Genomic DNA, 22,746 nt, shown 5'->3' on the forward strand with positions numbered 1-22,746 from the left:
TATTTCTTAGGTGATAGAAAGACAGTTTAATATTGTACATAGTTTAATGATCCCTACACCATACTCCCTGATATATAAATTGAATATTGTACATATTTTAATGATCCCTATACCATACTCACTGAAATATAAATTGAATATTGTACATATTTTAATGATCCCTACCATACTCCCTGAAATATAAATTGAATATTGTACATATTTGAAGAATGCCTGCAGTATCATATATACAACCTGAAACAGTACTCGAATACATTGTACATATTTGCAGATAGTGTTGTTTTATATTCTCTCTTAAAATGGGTATATTTCAACTCCCTGTCTTGGTTGGAATGGTGTTTGTATCTTAGATGATGTAGCAAATTACATAGAGAAAGAATGGGGAATATGGAAATGAGAATAACTAAAAAATAATTTCAGAAATATGTTATCTTTAACAGTGTATCAATTCAGTAGTTGATAGGCTACTGTACTCGTGTTGTTTGCATACTCTTATATTTAGCATTTTACTCTATACACATTTAGCTTTATTGCATGTTTTATCCAACATGTCATATTACCTTGAAGTAAAAGTAAAAAGAAAAGGTGACTGACTGTGTTAAATTTCTGTCTATGACATCATTGTATTCAAACGCCAATACACCAGACTGTAGTTTATAATAAATATATGTGGTATTGATATTGCTTTGAGGTGTAGTTTGGTATTCATATTGCTTTGAGGTGTAGTTTTATAATAAATATATTTGGTATTCATATTGCTTTACTAGTTATATAATACATATATTTAGTATTCATATTGCTGAGGTGAAGGGCAGATATAAAGGCTTCAGTGAACCTGTACATTGTGAATCAGAGAAACACAGTATCTATAACAGTGGAATGGTGTGAAAAACAGTTTAGATAATTGCAGCTCAAATTAAAGTCACTGTGGTCATGGGTTGAGTAAAACAGATCTTTTGTCAGATTAAAGAAAAGTTTATATTCAAGAAGTGTAAATATGTTTGACCAGAGACATCGTATAGGAGCATCAAGGAGTCTGTTTGTTTTAATATAGACAACCACAGATATACTGTGACTATTCACAAATAGCAGATCTACAAGCTCACAACAACACGTCACATCTAAGTATAAAGAGAGCTCTTGTCTGCACAGAAGATCAGAGCTCACAGATCACACAGTAGTGTGGAGAGGGAAGGTGTAGAGCAACATCTAGTGGCAGAATGCTGTCTGTATTTTTACTTTGTTATGGCACTCTGTTTTATGCATATTTTGCCATACCTTAGTACATGTTTGATGATTTGTATTTTTGGTAAATCCCCCCCTGGAGAGAAATACACTGGTCAGAGGCCAAAACCTCTAGTTTCAAAAACTGTGGAATATTGAATATATAAAGAAAATAGTAATCTCACACAGAGCCTAATCGAAGTGACCAAGATCACGTAGATCAGCGGTTCTCAACCAGTGGTCCGGGGGCCACCAGTGGGGTCTTGGGGGGGTGCCAGGGGGTCCCCAGTGAAATTAGTTAACATAGCGTCACAATCATTTTAACCACTTAACTTTGGCTATTCAAAAATAGCAGATAGCACTCGGTGCCGCACTATGAGCTTGTAGATCTGCTATTTTTGAAAAATCTTGAAAACGTGTGCATATCTTTGAATATATATATATTTTTAAAGCAAACATGTTCAACTCAAATCTTTGCTTCTGGGGGTCTCTGGCACAAAACATTTTCAGATGGGGGTCCGCAGCCAAATGTATATCAATTTAAGGGTCCTTGGCATGAAAAGGGTTGAAAACCACTGACATAGATGTATACATATACTGCACCCTGTCAAAACTCTTTAACCAAAACAGCCACAACATAACAGCCTCAGTGTACATTCACATCAGTCTTCAATTCCAGAGCCAGAAACAGTCACGGAACATGTTTCATTGCCACCCAGTCATTGTTGTCCTAATAAGACAACAATAGAACAACAGCTTGAATCACATTACACAACTTAAACACAATATGACAACAATAGAACAACAACATGAATCAGATGACGCCTGGGGTCGCACTAGAAGCCATGATGGCCCAGTCATTGTAGAGACTCACTCCAGGAAGAAAGAAAGAAAGAAAGAAAGAAAGAGGTGTCGCCACCAAGCCAACTATATGAACCAATACATTCACCCTGCCACAACTCACCACCTAGTATACGTATACTGTACCCTGTCACAACTCAAATCTTCAACATCAACACAACACAGCCTAGTATACACATACTGCACCGTGTCACTACTCACTACCTTTAACAACAGACACAACACAACAGACACACTGTAGATTTACATCAGCCTTCAATGCCAGAGCCAGAAACAGACACTGATGCAGTCATTGAGTCCTAATATGACAACAACAACACAGCAACACAACGGCTTGAATCACATTAGTACACAACATACAACACAATCAGCAGCAAAGAAAAAAAACAACAACATGTTCCTACCCTGAGATGTATTCTTCTTGACTTCATCATTGTAGACCTCCCTCTCTCTAGGTCATCCTGGGAAGAGGCCTCTAGTCATCTCTCCTCCATACATCTGGCTAGCAGCTGGCCAGTACTGTCCTCCCCGGCATCTTTCTTTAGTACGTCCATGCAGGTAGGTAGGTAGGTAGGTAGGTAGGTAGGTGTGGGACATCCTCTTGATCAATGTCCATGTGTTGTTGGGTCCCAGAGTCTGCTGGCTGGGAGCTCCCAGCTCACTGTGGCCGTCTGGGGGTCTTCACCTTGGCTCTGGTACCCGTGAACATGACTCCTACGGTCTGAGTAGGTTGGGAGAAACACCATAAGCCTTGAGTATCTGAATAGAAAAAAAGAAAGAAAGGTTGTAAGACTTGCTCAAATATCAAGTTACCATTAACGGTTCAATCTACTGACACACCAAGCAGTGTGAAATATTTATTGATCTTATATTCAATCTATGTGTCTTTAACCACATGAACCTATAGCCTCCCTATTCTAGAGCAAACATTCAGCCGAAAATAGCCGATCTACAAGCTCACCACGTGATACGTGATCGGTTATTTTCAGCAAAGAGATTTGGCATCTACGGAAAAAAAGGGGCGAAGCAAAGTATAGAGCCCTGGGGGACCCCTGTCAAAACTGTGTAGGGTTTAAGTGGTTCATGAGAGACTGGTCTGTTGAGCTACTGTACTTCTGTCTCCACTAGATGGCAGCAGAGTCTCTTTTTAGCGGCGCTAGCCGCTCTATACCTTTAGGTATAGAGCGGATATTAGCCCTCTATGCCTGGCTTTTGCGTCAACGTTCTGATTGGTCAGGTGCGCCAACGTTCTGATTGGTCAGGTGCGTCAACGTTCTGATTGGTCAGGTGCGTCAACGTTCTGATTGGTCAGGTGCGCCAAAGTTGTGATTGGTCACTATTCATGACATCACTATGATGTCATGAATATAGAATTCGATGTCTATATAAACGATGACAATGACTTCATCTTATTATTCATTTGGCTAAAGTCTCTGTCTAGGTAAGTTATTTAAAGTTAATATGACGAATAGAAAGAGAAAGATACAAGAACAGATGAAGGGTGAATGTATAGAAAGTCTGAGTTCGGGACCCAGTCATCCGTTATGACAGAATGGTTTGATAGAGACGATCGAGAATCCAAGAGTCCGTTAAGGTTCTGATTGGTCAGGCCCGTCAAGGTTCTGATTGGTCAGGCCCGTCAAGGTTCTGATTGGTCAGGCCCGTCAAGGTTGTGATTTGTCAGGCAAGGGGACTATTCATGACATCACTATGATGTCAAGGTTTATTTTTTATTTCCTCATGTTTTTTTTTGTATATATTTTTATTTGGCTAAAGTCTCCTTCTAGGTAAGTTATTTAAAGTTAGATCCTCAATTTAACTTTATCTGTCGTCGACGCTCTGATTGGTCAGACCCGTCAACAAAGTGATTGGTCAAGCTTCACATGACACATGGCTATAAACACATTATAAACACATATCGATGACATAATGTATTCAAAGGCGCCGCTACCTTCACACAGGGTGTGATTTTTCTGTATATACGGTGCCTGTTGTAGTTGTGCAGCATCTTACACTTAAATGATTTATCATTTATGACTAATATGATGATGAGCTCATTTTGGCGGCCAGTCAGGAATGTAGTGTTCTTGGAGTCTAAGTGTGTGTGTGTGCGTGTGCGTGTGCGTGTGCGTGTGTGTTACACAGTAGTGTGAACAATCAAATAAGCCAAAGGCTTCAGTTCTAAACAGTGACCATAAACGGGGAGACACCACACAAAACCACACAGTGAGGCGAGAAGTCCAAAGTCAATGTTCTTTTATTCAACTTAATACTATAAAAGCAGAGCAGTGGAATGGGACAGGAGCGTAGGAGGGGAATGCATCAATCCAATGTCCAATGGGGGGAGGAGGGGGGGGGTCTTTCAGAGACGTCCAGTGTTAAAAGCCATTACAACTGTAAGATGCAGAGTCATTAAATGCCATAGGTTCCAGTATCTGAAATCCAATTACAGCAGAATAAAGTGTCTTGTGCATCTACTTCCCTTTCTAATTTTTGTAAAAAAAAGCATATGTTAATACAAATGAATGGATGCTGCACACACATAAGGTTTATTATTAAAAAAAATACAGAATGACAAGCAGTGGTAATTGGTAAATCAATGATAGGTACAGTTTACAGTTTAGGCATTTAACAGACGCTCTTAATCCAGAGCAATTTACAGTAAGCAAGGACACAAGATAACCCATCATAATACATCATAACATGCTATCTAAGTTACATTTTAGCCGTTGCAAAATCCTGCAAGGTCGTCAAGGCTAGGACAAGTGCTACGGGCTGAGGTGGAGTCTGAAGAGGTGAGTCTTTAGATTACGGCAGAAGATTGGTGGTGAGTCTGCAGTTCTAACTGCTATGGGGAGTTCGTTCCATAGTTTAGGAGCCAGAAGGGAGAAGAGTCTGGGACGTATGGGTAGTGGTGGAAAGTAACTAAGTACATTTACTTAAGTACCGTACTTAAGTAGCATTTTGAGGAAGTTGTACTTTACTTGAGTAGGCCTATATCCAATTTCCAATACTTTTACTTCTACTCCACTACATCTCAGAGACAAATATGGTACATTTACTCCACTACAATTATTTGAAAACTTTAGTTACTAGTTACTTTGCAGATATAAATTATGATATTATAAAACATACATTAACCACTTTAGCCCTATTTTGTACATGGGCTATTTGAAAATAGCCGATCTACAAGCTCACAACGCGTCGCATCGCGACGCGTTGTGAGCTTGTAGATCTGCTATTTTCAAATATTTTTGTACTTTTACTTTTGATACTTTAAGTACATTTTGATGCCAATGCTTTTGTACTTTTACTCAAGTCAATTTTGAATTCTGGACTTTTACTTTACTTACTATTTCTATAGACCAATTAATTGTTTACTAACATTGAGACTGGATGCACAGGTGATTGTTTCACGCAATCAATTTCCAACCTGTTGTTTCGGGGTGCGCTAGTTTCAGCACACCCCAACCCCCTCTTGTGTGTTGGCTAGTGTGGCACGTCCTGGCGAGACCTGAGTCTCATTGATGAGTTTCATTTAGCGCATACTGGTTGCACGCATACTGGTTCTTATCAGTGTGACGTCGTCTGTTAAGGGGTCTATATTACAGTATTAGCACTTTTACTTAAGCAATTTTTTTTTATGTGGTGTCATAATTAAAGTTAATGTTGATATGGCACACTGATTGCGAACGCGGAAGGAGGCGCGCCAAAGGCGCGCCTCCGCCCAAGTGGAGCTTACTATGAAAGTCTGCTCGGCTTGTGTGTGTGTGTGTGTGTCTGTGTGCAGTGCACTGCCTGGGTGCGGCCAACAGAGTGCGCCAGAGTGCAGCTACAGTCAAAACACAAACACACACACACACAAAGTCTGTAAATATACAATATTTTCGAGCTGCGTTCGCTTCCAGCGTTCGCGCGTCTTACTTGTCTATCAATAAAATAAAAGGTGTCACTTTGTGTCAAAAAGGTTGCCGACCCCTGATTAAAGCTAGACTAGATGATGAGCAGTGGATATCACTTAGACATCATACAAGATGTAAGAGTCAAACTGAAGCAGAGAGAATCCTTCAGTTGAACAGAGCGACACAGAGCAGTGGTGCTGCCAGGACCACGAGGCTCACTGCAGAGATGGAGGCTCCGTTGCACAAGTCACTGTCACAGCAGCTCCCGCCCGACACTGCCGCCGCAATACACAAGGCCTCCGTACTGCAGCCCTTAATGTGTAGATTATTGACTGCAGCGCGCGCGCGCACACACACACACACACACACACACACACACACACACACACACACACACACACACACACACACACACACACACACACACACACACACACACACACACACACACACACACACACAATCAGTTGTAAACACTTTCACTACTTTTTTAATTCACTGTGAAATACAACATATTTTCATCATTCAGCAATGTTATCTGAAAATCTGTGGTGACCTTAAAGGTCTAGAAAAATCATGGAACATTTTTTTCTGATCTGAGGAATGTGAAATGTTTGTGTAAAAAGAAGAGGCAGAAGAAATGAGGATATTACTTTTTGCCGCTGCGCAACGATCCAATTTGGTATCACATACTTCAGTCTTGGTGCAGTCGGTTTGGCCTGGGTGGCACATATAGCAACTCAAGGCAGAGGCTAGGACAACAGGTAGACAATATCACACAGGTTAACATTTAAAACTAATGTACACTTTACACACATTCCAACACACCTATTTGTTTGTTTACCAAACAAACATTTATAATTCAAAAACTAATGAGCAGTGTAAATCTGGGTAATAATATATATGTGTGTATATATATATATATATATATATATATATATATATATATATATATATATATATATATATATGTGTGTGTGTGTATATATATATATATATATATATATATATATATATATATATATATATATATATATATAGTTTATTTAAGGTAGATTGACACTCGCAGATATCTACTGTAAGTGATAGCTTAGGCAGATGTTAGTAAATGAATAATCTATTTTAATATTAACTTGTTAGTAAGTATATAATCTACTATAATATTAACTTGAGTATCAGATGTTAGTAGGTATATAATCTACTATCACTCCAGATTCTATATGCTAAAGTCTGTGAAGGCTATGCATGTGAATGACAGTGGCAATTTACACTGTGAGGGTTTCACTGTCACAGTGAAATGACTGTATATTATTAATGTAGTTTTAGTATTATCATTATTATCATTATTATTATTATTCACATATTGTGAAAGGCAGATAGCAGACAACAAAAAGCATTAGTAAATACTTACCATGTGGTAAGAGCAGGAGGCCAAGGATGAGTATGATCAGATGCATGGTGTTGGACACAGAGGTTCAAATGACTCATTGAGCAGCAGCGTTAACAGCTTTATACCTTTGTAAAGGGGGCGTGGCTGGTGTCTGCATGGGAGTCAACGTGCTCATATGTATACATACTACATGTGTCATTTGTTCTAAGTCTATCTAGAAGATTGAAAAATAACAATAACCACATCTTAAGCTTTAGTAAGTTATCACCCATAAACTACATACAATACTGAGTGTGTGTGTGTGTGTGTGTGTGTGTGTGTGTGTGTGTGTGTGTGTGTGTGTGTGTGTGTGTGTGTGTGTGTGTGTGTGTGTGTGTGTGTGTGTGTCTGTGTGTGTGCACACAGACGTTGTACACGTCACAGCATTTCCACACACACACACACACACACACACACACACACACACACACACACACACAGGGAAGTGGAGCACACAGACACTGTGTCGCCGGCTCATAGAGAGAGAGAGCTTTTTATCTCGGTCAGAAACAAAAACAAATCACGTTCGAGTAACGCAGAGTGATTTACACAGTAATTTACAGTGATTTACACAGTAATATGGTATAATATTACTGTTTTGAAGAGTAATACGTTACATACTCGTTACTGGGTAAAATAACAATATTACAGTATTATATTAAACGTAACTCGTTACTGCCCAACTCTGGACCACAGCATCTGTTTTGATTGAATACTTTCTTAGCAGTTTGCAAAAAAAAAGCACATGAAAGTACAGTTCACACGGTCAGCTAAGAGGATTTTAAACCCAAGAAAGCCTTGGCTTGTTTCCATTGGGGTCCTTTTTTTTTTTTTTTTTTATAATTTTTATCCCACGATTTTGTAACCCACATTTTTTCACCCAGTGCCAATTGCCTATGTAATCCTGGGCACTACCTACCCTCTGCCAGCCTAGGGAGAGCCCAAGCTGAAGCTCATGCCTCCTTCAATGCATGAGGAGCAAGCAGGCCGCTTCTTATCACCCGACAGGGGGGAGTTTCCCTGGTTGGACATAGCGCGTGGAAGGAACACGTTATTCCAACCAGTTCCCTTCTCCTCCATCAGGCGCCCCGGCTGACCAGGGGGAGGCAGTATAGTGACCAGGATTACTACATGTTTTTGTGAGGGTATTAACTACCCTAGGAGACACGGGGAGAACATGCAAACTCCACACAGAGTAGGCCCTTTCACCAACCCCACCTAGGGTATGGGCACCGATGACGTGGAGGAGAGAACACGCCCCCAGTGCCCACAGCGTCCCTGGCGGGAATCGAACCCAGGACCTTCTAGCTGTGAGGCGACAGCGCTACCGACTGCGCCACCGTGCCCCCCATTGGGGTCCTTTGTACTCAATTCATAGAGACATTTAATGACAGACAGATACACTACTAGTGATCACACACACACACACACACACACACACACACACACACACACACACACACACACACACACACACACACACACACACACACACACACACACACACACACACACACACTCTAAAGGTGATCGGCTGACCACAGTGACTGCTGCACTTTCCACTGGACAGGATTATATCGTACATAAGAAATCTTAGTTTCAATATGTCTATGAAGCCATGTCATATTTATAATACTTTATAATAATATGTGGCCCTGTCATGACTGACACACTCTTCTGCTGCCAAGGAGCCACTTTTTTTTAATCAATATTTAATTGACGTAATTTATATGTGACAGGGTCAAAGCAGGGGGGTGAAACCAAATTGTAACATTTTTTATTGATGATGAAAAACCTGTATTACGCACTTAAAAACATCATTCTCTTAACTATATTTCTGCACTGCATGTTTTATGGTTGACAATGTATTTCCCCCCGGTCCCCGAGCCACTTGACATTGGACTCCCCTATAGGCTGTGTGACATTGGCCTTGTGACAGCGGACGGCCAATGTCCCCAGGTCACGCTGGTGGCAGAGCGAATGAGGGCGGAGTAGGGTGTGGCCCACCTTATTCAAAAGTGAGCGCGAGCCACTTGGACAGCAGAGAGACAGGCATACAGGGCAGTGTGGAAGTGACAGCCAGAAGGGACGGTTGTGCACAGGAGGAGCAGACATACCACGGAGCAGAGGTGGGGAATACAGTGATCGCGGCACGTACCAAGCCACCAACAGCGGACGGTGAGCAGACGGCGCAGTAGCAGCAGAGACGGGGAGGACAGACAGACGAACCAAGGAACGGAGGAGAGGTCCAGTGGCGATAACGTTGCGCGCTTCACACCCTCAAAGCCAGACGTACAGTCTGGCGGGCGAGTAAGTGTCCTTCTATGCAACGTTACCTTTATAAACCCACGGTCCTAAACCTCATATGTGAAATATACCTGAACAGATGAACTGGTTCTAGTTTCTATGATTGCAGGCAATACGCACGAAGACAAGAAGAGACAGTGATTCCTGGCCTAAACCCCCGCTCCAGTTAAACCCCATATAAGGACATTCCCACCTTTTGCATTGAACCGTGATGAGTATATGACATATAGCAATTGAATTGGCACTTGGCACTTTACTGCTTCAGTAATAGTTGGCACTTTAACGCTAAATTCATTATTTATTTGCTATAGTTTGCACAAGCCCTGTCTGTTTTTAGTGTTTGGTGATTGTCTGTATTCCTGTATTTTAGTTAGTTAGTGGGCGCATTAGGAGGTTGAGGTTTTAGAATTAGTGTTATATTTTGTTTATGCTTTTCAATATTTTATGGCTTATAGACGCCACTGTATTAGCTTAATAAAATAGATTACCTTTTTATACAAACCTGTTTCCGTCCAGCTTTCTCCAAGGGATATGTGTTGAAGTGTTGTTCTCATTTAAAAGTATTGTACTTACCTGGGTAAACTCGAACCTGTGAATAGCCTAAGAAAGAGTGTTACAGAGGACCCTACCTCTTAAATAAAAAGGTGGCGTAGTCTTGCAGTACCCAACAAACAGTATTATTCTCACAGTAATTACGCACCCCGCACTTTACCGTGCAACTGATATTTTATTGTTGTGAGTTTAATGTGTATTGTTATTTATTTATTATTGAGACAAAGTAAAGAGTGTCAGCATTCTAAAAAGAAGTGGCAAGTTACATGTGACAACCTGGCCACCGTCACATATTTGGCGTAGCGCGGCAGGACTGGGTAGAGAACAACACAAAATCCCTAAGAGAAACTGTATTGAAATTTTGCTGTTTTGCTGCTTTTTGTTTTGTTTTGTTTGGTTGAATCAAGAAAGTAATGATGATGATGCCAGTGTATCCAGGGGCACCGTGGCTACCTAAGTTTTCGGGCATAGAAGGTGAGGAGAAATACAGGGAATGGAGAGAACAGATTAAAGGATTATTGGGCACTCAGGATTTAACAGAGGAGAAAAAAGTTGCTTTTGTAGTACAGACCCTTACTGAGGAAGCTAAGCGACAAATTAGTGTAATTGACAAGGAAGATCGCAATACAGTGGCCAAAGTCTTTAAATGTTTAGACACGTTGTATAAAACATCTGTTTCTGCTTCCCAAGCTCGTGCCTTGTTCTATGGCTGTGCGCAACGCGCAGGCGAAAGTGTGCAGGCTTATATTTTGAGGCTTAGAGAGTTGTTCTGCGGGCTGCGGCGGCTCGACCCAGACACCGCTCCCTCCGATGCCATTCTGCGAGAGCAGTTACTTGTAGGACTGTCTGAAGGCCCTCTGGGTCAAGCCTTAAGAATATATGCCCGTCGAAACCCCACAGAAGACTTCGCCGCCCTAAAAAATGAGGCCTTCCTACTAGACACTGAACATAGAAGAGAAGGGACTGCTGAAATCTTGTGCCATGCTGTTAAACCTGTCTCTATCCCAACACCCTCACAGGAATCTGAATGGAGAGAGAAACTGAAACAGGAGATTATGGAAGACGTCAAATCGCAAATGCAGGGGTTTACGCAGGAGCTCATGAAAGAGATCAGACCGCTCCTTCGACCCAACACCACCGATACACGACCTCGCGGTTCGCCTCCATCTGAACGACGCCGGGAGCCGTACCAACGCAACGAGTGGGATGAGGGAGGTAGGCCGATCTGTAGGAGCTGTAGGCAGTCTGGGCACATTGCTCGCTTTTGTAAATCTGACCCCAATCATTTAAACTAGTACGCCCTGTCGCCGAGGTCCGGGAGACAGGGGTGCAGCGCGCACTCGCCAGATCAAGGGCTAATGAAGTGTTTATTGGGGACTGTCCGACTATTGGGATCACTATGGGAGGAGTCCACTTAAGGGGGTTACTGGATACTGGGTCACAAGTCACATTAATGCAGCAAAGCTTATTTGAGGAAAAATTCTCACACCTAACGTTGGGAAATGGGCCCCTTGTTTTTAAATTACGCGCCGCTAATGGTCTTGACTTACCGTACACTGGCTATGCCATATTGGACCTAGAGCTGGAGGGAATGAAGATCCCAGGGAGAGGAGTTGTAATCGTGAAAGATGAACATTGTACTCAACCGCTGATTATTGGGATGAATGTCGTGAACGCTGTATGGCATGCCCTCTTTAAATGGCCTGGGAGGCCTGTGTTTCCATGTCAGCAGGGAAGGACGCTGTGGAAGGACGCATTCGCCACCTGTAGGAGGGTGGAGGCAGTGACGAACGAAGATGGGTCCATCGGTTATGTGTGGCCGGTCGGCCGGCGGAAGATTCGAATCCCCGCGCAGAGTGAAGTGATGATCTGGGGCCGCGCTTGGAGAGGACCAAATGGAGCGGACTACGAGGCCTTGATGGAAGCCTTGCCGGATGGAAAAGATTTGGGAGTGGCCCGTGCCCTCGTCACGGTGCGCCACGGACGTGTTCCCATACGAGTGTGCAACCCACACGCATATAGTCTGGTCCTGGACCGCCACCAGAAGCTGGGGAGGCTGTACCCGGTGGAAGAAGCGGATGTCCGAGGCGGCAGGGACCTGAGCCTGTCCCTGGGGACCGACGGAGAGGTGGAAGTGGCCGTAATCAGTGTGGAAGATGATGGACCACTGAAGACCCTGCCCGAAGAGATGGAAGTGTTGACGGAGCGTGATGACCTGCCGGAGGCGCAGAAGAGAGAGTTACACGAGATGTTGTGTCGGTGGAAGAAGGTGTTCGCCATCCATGACGAGGATTTCGGACGGACGGACGTCGTGCAACACCAGATACCGACCGGAGACGCGGCACCCATACGAGAGCGACACCGGCCGTTGCCGCCCTCCATGTACCGGGAGATGAAGACCCTCCTGAATGAGATGCTGGAGAAGGGAGTCATCAAGGAGAGTTGCAGTCCGTGGGCGGCACCTATCGTACTGGTCAAGAAGAAAGATGGCAGCTGGAGGTTCTGCGTCGACTACAGGAAACTTAACGCCGTGACGCACAAGGACGCCTTCCCCCTACCCAGGATAGAAGAGACGCTCACCAGCCTGACGAAGGCGCAATGGTTCTCCACGTTAGACCTGGCCAGCGGGTATTGGCAAGTAGGAATGGATCCCCGGGACCGGGAGAAGACCGCCTTTACGACCCCGCTGGGCCTGTTCGAGTTTCAACGCATGCCGTTCGGGCTTTGTAATGCGCCCGCGACGTTCCAGAGGCTGATGCAGCAGTGTCTGAGTGGTCAGGTGACAGAATCCTTGCTGGTATATCTTGATGACATTATAGTATATTCACCTGACTTCTCCTCTCATCTACAGCACCTCGAGCTCGTCTTCCAACGCCTGTGGAGACATGGACTGAAGCTGCGGTTAGACAAATGCAAACTTCTGCGGAGGGAAGTGCAATTTCTGGGCCATGTCGTGGACAAAGAGGGAGTGCGGCCCGATCCGGAGAAAGTGGTGGCAGTGCGGGACTGGACACCACCCTCAACGGTCCGCGAGGTCCGCGCGTTTCTAGGTCTAGCGGGTTACTATAGGCGTTTCGTGTCCTCTTTTGCTGCTATAGCACGACCCTTAAACAACTTATTGATAGGAATCCCAAATGACGTAAAATCCCACCAGTGTAAAGTCGAGTGGACTTCGGAGTGCCAGCGGGCGTTTGATGCGTTAAAGAGTGCCCTCACACAAGCCCCGGTGTTAGCGTATGCGGATTATACACAGCCTTTTGTGGTTTACACTGATGCGAGTGGCCGTGGGTTGGGAGCGGTTCTAGCCCAGGTCCAAGACGGTCACGAACGTGTAATAGCTTATGCAAGCCGCAGTCTCCACCCGACCGAGCAGAATGACGCAAATTATAGCTCGTTCAAATTGGAGCTTTTGGCCCTTAAATGGGCCGTGACCGAGAAGTTTAAAGATTATCTCACTGGCGCTCGATTCACAATATTCACGGACAATAACCCTGTTGCGCATCTCCAAACGGCTAGATTGGGAGCTGTGGAACAACGGTGGGCTGCTCAACTTGCGTCGTTTACTTTCGACATCAAGTATCGACCGGGCAAAAACAACGCCAACGCTGATGCCCTATCGCGGTTCCCAGTGCAGCCTGTAGATGTGGCGGCTGTACAATCGACGCCAGCAGCCCGGGAGGATGAGTGGAGAGAGACGCAGGATCGGGATCCAGATGTGCAGGTGGTGAAGAGGTGCGTGGAACGGGGGAGAGCCCCTAATATGGTGGAGAGGAAGAATTGGACTCGGGGAGCGCGGCAACTGTTACGCCAGTGGAACAAACTGATTATACGAAATCATGTGTTATATAGGAAGGTGACCGATCCTTATACCAAAGAACAATACTCACAGATCATTTGTCCAGGTTCACGCAGAGAGGAGGTATGGAGAGGAATCCACACGGCCGCGGCGCATGCTGGGTTGGAGAGGACCTTGGCCCAGCTGCGACGTCGGTTCTATTGGCCAGGCATGGAGGGAGCGGTGCGTCAGTTACAACAGGGTTGTGTCGCCTGCAGCCTGCAGAGGAACAGGTCAGAGCCTCGGGCCCCCTTACAACCCTTTGAAGTCTCATATCCACTAGAAGTAATAGCCATTGATTTCCTCACATTAGGTAGGCCTGCTGATGCGTGGCAAAACATTCTGGTAGCTACTGACTTATTCACCCGTTATAGTTGGGCTATTGCCACCCGAGACCAGACTGCGCACACCACTGTCCGTGCGTTATGGACGCATATTATCCAGCCGTTCGGCTGTCCGGCCCGGTTCCACTCAGATCGAGGCCCCAACTTCGAGTCCGAGTTAATGCACCATTTATGTCAGACTTATGGTATTGCAAAAAGTCGCACCACTCCGTACCACCCGGCTGGGAACGGTGGAGTGGAACGATTTAATCAGACATTACTGAACATGTTGCGATCACTAGACACTGATAAACAAGGAAGATGGAATGAGCACTTACCCGAGTTAGTTCATGCTTATAACAACACGATCCATAGTGCTACGGGTTATGCCCCCGCCTACTTAATGTTTGGCCGACATTTGAGGCGCCCTATAGATGTCCAGTTAGGAGTGCAGTCAGCGCAAGAGCGCATGGGAGTGGGTGGCTGGGTACAGGACCACCAACAGAGAATGGCGACAGCTTATAGGACCGCAGGGGAGAGGATGGGAGAAACGGCCAAGAGGAGAAAGCAGGTTTATGACCGTAGGGCCGGTATTACACCCCTATTACCAGGAGAGAGAGTGTGGATTCGAAATAGGAAGAGAGATGGCCAGGGGAAATTGAGTACGTGGTGGGACCCCGAGCCTTACGCAGTGATGGAACAGGTGGGAGCTACGGGGTTGGTGTACCGAGTCAGACCCGAGAAGGGGGGGCGAGAAAAGACCATACATAGAAATGCGTTGAAAGTGTGTGTAGCCCCCAGGTCGCCCCACGAGGACCCCCCAGCTGTAGTGCAGCCCGAGCAGGTAGAAGCAACAACGCCGCAGTATTATGGGTTTCTCTCCGTCCCGAGAGCACCAGATGAGCCACGGCGCTCGGGAAGAGCAAATATAGGCCAGCCACCCCAGAGGTATGGACATGATTAGGGACAGTTGCAGGGACTGGCAACGGAAAAGTGGGGGGGGATGTGACAGGGTCAAAGCAGGGGGGTGAAACCAAATTGTAACATTTTTTATTGATGATGAAAAACCTGTATTACGCACTTAAAAACATCATTCTCTTAACTATATTTCTGCACTGCATGTTTTATGGTTGACAATGTATTTCCCCCCGGTCCCCGAGCCACTTGACATTGGACTCCCCTATAGGCTGTGTGACATTGGCCTTGTGACAGCGGACGGCCAATGTCCCCAGGTCACGCTGGTGGCAGAGCGAATGAGGGCGGAGTAGGGTGTGGCCCACCTTATTCAAAAGTGAGCGCGAGCCACTTGGACAGCAGAGAGACAGGCATACAGGGCAGTGTGGAAGTGACAGCCAGAAGGGACGGTTGTGCACAGGAGGAGCAGACATACCACGGAGCAGAGGTGGGGAATACAGTGATCGCGGCACGTACCAAGCCACCAACAGCGGACGGTGAGCAGACGGCGCAGTAGCAGCAGAGACGGGGAGGACAGACAGACGAACCAAGGAACGGAGGAGAGGTCCAGTGGCGATAACGTTGCGCGCTTCACACCCTCAAAGCCAGACGTACAGTCTGGCGGGCGAGTAAGTGTCCTTCTATGCAACGTTACCTTTATAAACCCACGGTCCTAAACCTCATATGTGAAATATACCTGAACAGATGAACTGGTTCTAGTTTCTATGATTGCAGGCAATACGCACGAAGACAAGAAGAGACAGTGATTCCTGGCCTAAACCCCCGCTCCAGTTAAACCCCATATAAGGACATTCCCACCTTTTGCATTGAACCGTGATGAGTATATGACATATAGCAATTGAATTGGCACTTGGCACTTTACTGCTTCAGTAATAGTTGGCACTTTAACGCTAAATTCATTATTTATTTGCTATAGTTTGCACAAGCCCTGTCTGTTTTTAGTGTTTGGTGATTGTCTGTATTCCTGTATTTTAGTTAGTTAGTGGGCGCATTAGGAGGTTGAGGTTTTAGAATTAGTGTTATATTTTGTTTATGCTTTTCAATATTTTATGGCTTATAGACGCCACTGTATTAGCTTAATAAAATAGATTACCTTTTTATACAAACCTGTTTCCGTCCAGCTTTCTCCAAGGGATATGTGTTGAAGTGTTGTTCTCATTTAAAAGTATTGTACTTACCTGGGTAAACTCGAACCTGTGAATAGCCTAAGAAAGAGTGTTACAGAGGACCCTACCTCTTAAATAAAAAGGTGGCGTAGTCTTGCAGTACCCAACAAACAGTATTATTCTCACAGTAATTACGCACCCCGCACTTTACCGTGCAACTGATATTTTATTGTTGTGAGTTTAATGTGTATTGTTATTTATTTATTATTGAGACAAAGTAAAGAGTGTCAGCATTCTAAAAAGAAGTGGCAAGTTACATGTGACAACCTGGCCACCGTCACATATTTGGCGTAGCGCGGCAGGACTGGGTAGAGAACAACACAAAATCCCTAAGAGAAACTGTATTGAAATTTTGCTGTTTTGCTGCTTTTTGTTTTGTTTTGTTTGGTTGAATCAAGAAAGTAATGATGATGATGCCAGTGTATCCAGGGGCACCGTGGCTACCTAAGTTTTCGGGCATAGAAGGTGAGGAGAAATACAGGGAATGGAGAGAACAGATTAAAGGATTATTGGGCACTCAGGATTTAACAGAGGAGAAAAAAGTTGCTTTTGTAGTACAGACCCTTACTGAGGAAGCTAAGCGACAAATTAGTGTAATTGACAAGGAAGATCGCAATACAGTGGCCAAAGTCTTTAAATGTTTAGACACGTTGTATAAAACATCTGTTTCTGCTTCCCAAGCTCGTGCCTTGTTCTATGGCTGTGCGCAACGCGCAGGCGAAAGTGTGCAGGCTTATATTTTGAGGCTTAGAGAGTTGTTCTGCGGGCTGCGGCGGCTCGACCCAGACACCGCTCCCTCCGATGCCATTCTGCGAGAGCAGTTACTTGTAGGACTGTCTGAAGGCCCTCTGGGTCAAGCCTTAAGAATATATGCCCGTCGAAACCCCACAGAAGACTTCGCCGCCCTAAAAAATGAGGCCTTCCTACTAGACACTGAACATAGAAGAGAAGGGACTGCTGAAATCTTGTGCCATGCTGTTAAACCTGTCTCTATCCCAACACCCTCACAGGAATCTGAATGGAGAGAGAAACTGAAACAGGAGATTATGGAAGACGTCAAATCGCAAATGCAGGGGTTTACGCAGGAGCTCATGAAAGAGATCAGACCGCTCCTTCGACCCAACACCACCGATACACGACCTCGCGGTTCGCCTCCATCTGAACGACGCCGGGAGCCGTACCAACGCAACGAGTGGGATGAGGGAGGTAGGCCGATCTGTAGGAGCTGTAGGCAGTCTGGGCACATTGCTCGCTTTTGTAAATCTGACCCCAATCATTTAAACTAGTACGCCCTGTCGCCGAGGTCCGGGAGACAGGGGTGCAGCGCGCACTCGCCAGATCAAGGGCTAATGAAGTGTTTATTGGGGACTGTCCGACTATTGGGATCACTATGGGAGGAGTCCACTTAAGGGGGTTACTGGATACTGGGTCACAAGTCACATTAATGCAGCAAAGCTTATTTGAGGAAAAATTCTCACACCTAACGTTGGGAAATGGGCCCCTTGTTTTTAAATTACGCGCCGCTAATGGTCTTGACTTACCGTACACTGGCTATGCCATATTGGACCTAGAGCTGGAGGGAATGAAGATCCCAGGGAGAGGAGTTGTAATCGTGAAAGATGAACATTGTACTCAACCGCTGATTATTGGGATGAATGTCGTGAACGCTGTATGGCATGCCCTCTTTAAATGGCCTGGGAGGCCTGTGTTTCCATGTCAGCAGGGAAGGACGCTGTGGAAGGACGCATTCGCCACCTGTAGGAGGGTGGAGGCAGTGACGAACGAAGATGGGTCCATCGGTTATGTGTGGCCGGTCGGCCGGCGGAAGATTCGAATCCCCGCGCAGAGTGAAGTGATGATCTGGGGCCGCGCTTGGAGAGGACCAAATGGAGCGGACTACGAGGCCTTGATGGAAGCCTTGCCGGATGGAAAAGATTTGGGAGTGGCCCGTGCCCTCGTCACGGTGCGCCACGGACGTGTTCCCATACGAGTGTGCAACCCACACGCATATAGTCTGGTCCTGGACCGCCACCAGAAGCTGGGGAGGCTGTACCCGGTGGAAGAAGCGGATGTCCGAGGCGGCAGGGACCTGAGCCTGTCCCTGGGGACCGACGGAGAGGTGGAAGTGGCCGTAATCAGTGTGGAAGATGATGGACCACTGAAGACCCTGCCCGAAGAGATGGAAGTGTTGACGGAGCGTGATGACCTGCCGGAGGCGCAGAAGAGAGAGTTACACGAGATGTTGTGTCGGTGGAAGAAGGTGTTCGCCATCCATGACGAGGATTTCGGACGGACGGACGTCGTGCAACACCAGATACCGACCGGAGACGCGGCACCCATACGAGAGCGACACCGGCCGTTGCCGCCCTCCATGTACCGGGAGATGAAGACCCTCCTGAATGAGATGCTGGAGAAGGGAGTCATCAAGGAGAGTTGCAGTCCGTGGGCGGCACCTATCGTACTGGTCAAGAAGAAAGATGGCAGCTGGAGGTTCTGCGTCGACTACAGGAAACTTAACGCCGTGACGCACAAGGACGCCTTCCCCCTACCCAGGATAGAAGAGACGCTCACCAGCCTGACGAAGGCGCAATGGTTCTCCACGTTAGACCTGGCCAGCGGGTATTGGCAAGTAGGAATGGATCCCCGGGACCGGGAGAAGACCGCCTTTACGACCCCGCTGGGCCTGTTCGAGTTTCAACGCATGCCGTTCGGGCTTTGTAATGCGCCCGCGACGTTCCAGAGGCTGATGCAGCAGTGTCTGAGTGGTCAGGTGACAGAATCCTTGCTGGTATATCTTGATGACATTATAGTATATTCACCTGACTTCTCCTCTCATCTACAGCACCTCGAGCTCGTCTTCCAACGCCTGTGGAGACATGGACTGAAGCTGCGGTTAGACAAATGCAAACTTCTGCGGAGGGAAGTGCAATTTCTGGGCCATGTCGTGGACAAAGAGGGAGTGCGGCCCGATCCGGAGAAAGTGGTGGCAGTGCGGGACTGGACACCACCCTCAACGGTCCGCGAGGTCCGCGCGTTTCTAGGTCTAGCGGGTTACTATAGGCGTTTCGTGTCCTCTTTTGCTGCTATAGCACGACCCTTAAACAACTTATTGATAGGAATCCCAAATGACGTAAAATCCCACCAGTGTAAAGTCGAGTGGACTTCGGAGTGCCAGCGGGCGTTTGATGCGTTAAAGAGTGCCCTCACACAAGCCCCGGTGTTAGCGTATGCGGATTATACACAGCCTTTTGTGGTTTACACTGATGCGAGTGGCCGTGGGTTGGGAGCGGTTCTAGCCCAGGTCCAAGACGGTCACGAACGTGTAATAGCTTATGCAAGCCGCAGTCTCCACCCGACCGAGCAGAATGACGCAAATTATAGCTCGTTCAAATTGGAGCTTTTGGCCCTTAAATGGGCCGTGACCGAGAAGTTTAAAGATTATCTCACTGGCGCTCGATTCACAATATTCACGGACAATAACCCTGTTGCGCATCTCCAAACGGCTAGATTGGGAGCTGTGGAACAACGGTGGGCTGCTCAACTTGCGTCGTTTACTTTCGACATCAAGTATCGACCGGGCAAAAACAACGCCAACGCTGATGCCCTATCGCGGTTCCCAGTGCAGCCTGTAGATGTGGCGGCTGTACAATCGACGCCAGCAGCCCGGGAGGATGAGTGGAGAGAGACGCAGGATCGGGATCCAGATGTGCAGGTGGTGAAGAGGTGCGTGGAACGGGGGAGAGCCCCTAATATGGTGGAGAGGAAGAATTGGACTCGGGGAGCGCGGCAACTGTTACGCCAGTGGAACAAACTGATTATACGAAATCATGTGTTATATAGGAAGGTGACCGATCCTTATACCAAAGAACAATACTCACAGATCATTTGTCCAGGTTCACGCAGAGAGGAGGTATGGAGAGGAATCCACACGGCCGCGGCGCATGCTGGGTTGGAGAGGACCTTGGCCCAGCTGCGACGTCGGTTCTATTGGCCAGGCATGGAGGGAGCGGTGCGTCAGTTACAACAGGGTTGTGTCGCCTGCAGCCTGCAGAGGAACAGGTCAGAGCCTCGGGCCCCCTTACAACCCTTTGAAGTCTCATATCCACTAGAAGTAATAGCCATTGATTTCCTCACATTAGGTAGGCCTGCTGATGCGTGGCAAAACATTCTGGTAGCTACTGACTTATTCACCCGTTATAGTTGGGCTATTGCCACCCGAGACCAGACTGCGCACACCACTGTCCGTGCGTTATGGACGCATATTATCCAGCCGTTCGGCTGTCCGGCCCGGTTCCACTCAGATCGAGGCCCCAACTTCGAGTCCGAGTTAATGCACCATTTATGTCAGACTTATGGTATTGCAAAAAGTCGCACCACTCCGTACCACCCGGCTGGGAACGGTGGAGTGGAACGATTTAATCAGACATTACTGAACATGTTGCGATCACTAGACACTGATAAACAAGGAAGATGGAATGAGCACTTACCCGAGTTAGTTCATGCTTATAACAACACGATCCATAGTGCTACGGGTTATGCCCCCGCCTACTTAATGTTTGGCCGACATTTGAGGCGCCCTATAGATGTCCAGTTAGGAGTGCAGTCAGCGCAAGAGCGCATGGGAGTGGGTGGCTGGGTACAGGACCACCAACAGAGAATGGCGACAGCTTATAGGACCGCAGGGGAGAGGATGGGAGAAACGGCCAAGAGGAGAAAGCAGGTTTATGACCGTAGGGCCGGTATTACACCCCTATTACCAGGAGAGAGAGTGTGGATTCGAAATAGGAAGAGAGATGGCCAGGGGAAATTGAGTACGTGGTGGGACCCCGAGCCTTACGCAGTGATGGAACAGGTGGGAGCTACGGGGTTGGTGTACCGAGTCAGACCCGAGAAGGGGGGGCGAGAAAAGACCATACATAGAAATGCGTTGAAAGTGTGTGTAGCCCCCAGGTCGCCCCACGAGGACCCCCCAGCTGTAGTGCAGCCCGAGCAGGTAGAAGCAACAACGCCGCAGTATTATGGGTTTCTCTCCGTCCCGAGAGCACCAGATGAGCCACGGCGCTCGGGAAGAGCAAATATAGGCCAGCCACCCCAGAGGTATGGACATGATTAGGGACAGTTGCAGGGACTGGCAACGGAAAAGTGGGGGGGGATGTGACAGGGTCAAAGCAGGGGGGTGAAACCAAATTGTAACATTTTTTATTGATGATGAAAAACCTGTATTACGCACTTAAAAACATCATTCTCTTAACTATATTTCTGCACTGCATGTTTTATGGTTGACAATGTATTTCCCCCCGGTCCCCGAGCCACTTGACATTGGACTCCCCTATAGGCTGTGTGACATTGGCCTTGTGACAGCGGACGGCCAATGTCCCCAGGTCACGCTGGTGGCAGAGCGAATGAGGGCGGAGTAGGGTGTGGCCCACCTTATTCAAAAGTGAGCGCGAGCCACTTGGACAGCAGAGAGACAGGCATACAGGGCAGTGTGGAAGTGACAGCCAGAAGGGACGGTTGTGCACAGGAGGAGCAGACATACCACGGAGCAGAGGTGGGGAATACAGTGATCGCGGCACGTACCAAGCCACCAACAGCGGACGGTGAGCAGACGGCGCAGTAGCAGCAGAGACGGGGAGGACAGACAGACGAACCAAGGAACGGAGGAGAGGTCCAGTGGCGATAACGTTGCGCGCTTCACACCCTCAAAGCCAGACGTACAGTCTGGCGGGCGAGTAAGTGTCCTTCTATGCAACGTTACCTTTATAAACCCACGGTCCTAAACCTCATATGTGAAATATACCTGAACAGATGAACTGGTTCTAGTTTCTATGATTGCAGGCAATACGCACGAAGACAAGAAGAGACAGTGATTCCTGGCCTAAACCCCCGCTCCAGTTAAACCCCATATAAGGACATTCCCACCTTTTGCATTGAACCGTGATGAGTATATGACATATAGCAATTGAATTGGCACTTGGCACTTTACTGCTTCAGTAATAGTTGGCACTTTAACGCTAAATTCATTATTTATTTGCTATAGTTTGCACAAGCCCTGTCTGTTTTTAGTGTTTGGTGATTGTCTGTATTCCTGTATTTTAGTTAGTTAGTGGGCGCATTAGGAGGTTGAGGTTTTAGAATTAGTGTTATATTTTGTTTATGCTTTTCAATATTT

General features: G+C 46.6%; 1 long non-coding RNA gene across 1 annotated transcript; it reads right to left on the bottom strand.

The window, feature by feature from the left end:
- Nucleotides 1–6,013: 6,013 nt before the first annotated feature.
- On the bottom strand, nucleotides 6,014–7,496 carry LOC311037397. The gene is made up of 3 exons (XR_014599956.1): nucleotides 7,399–7,496; nucleotides 6,641–6,739; nucleotides 6,014–6,319 (listed from the first exon to the last, which is right to left on the bottom strand). It is a non-coding gene; the product is annotated as an uncharacterized lncRNA (long non-coding RNA).
- Nucleotides 7,497–22,746: the final 15,250 nt, after the last annotated feature.

The sequence above is a fragment of the Gymnoscopelus microlampas genome, assembly GCF_963454915.1.
Source record: "Gymnoscopelus microlampas genome assembly, chromosome: 21".
NCBI classification, from domain to species: Eukaryota; Metazoa; Chordata; class Actinopteri; order Myctophiformes; family Myctophidae; genus Gymnoscopelus; species Gymnoscopelus microlampas.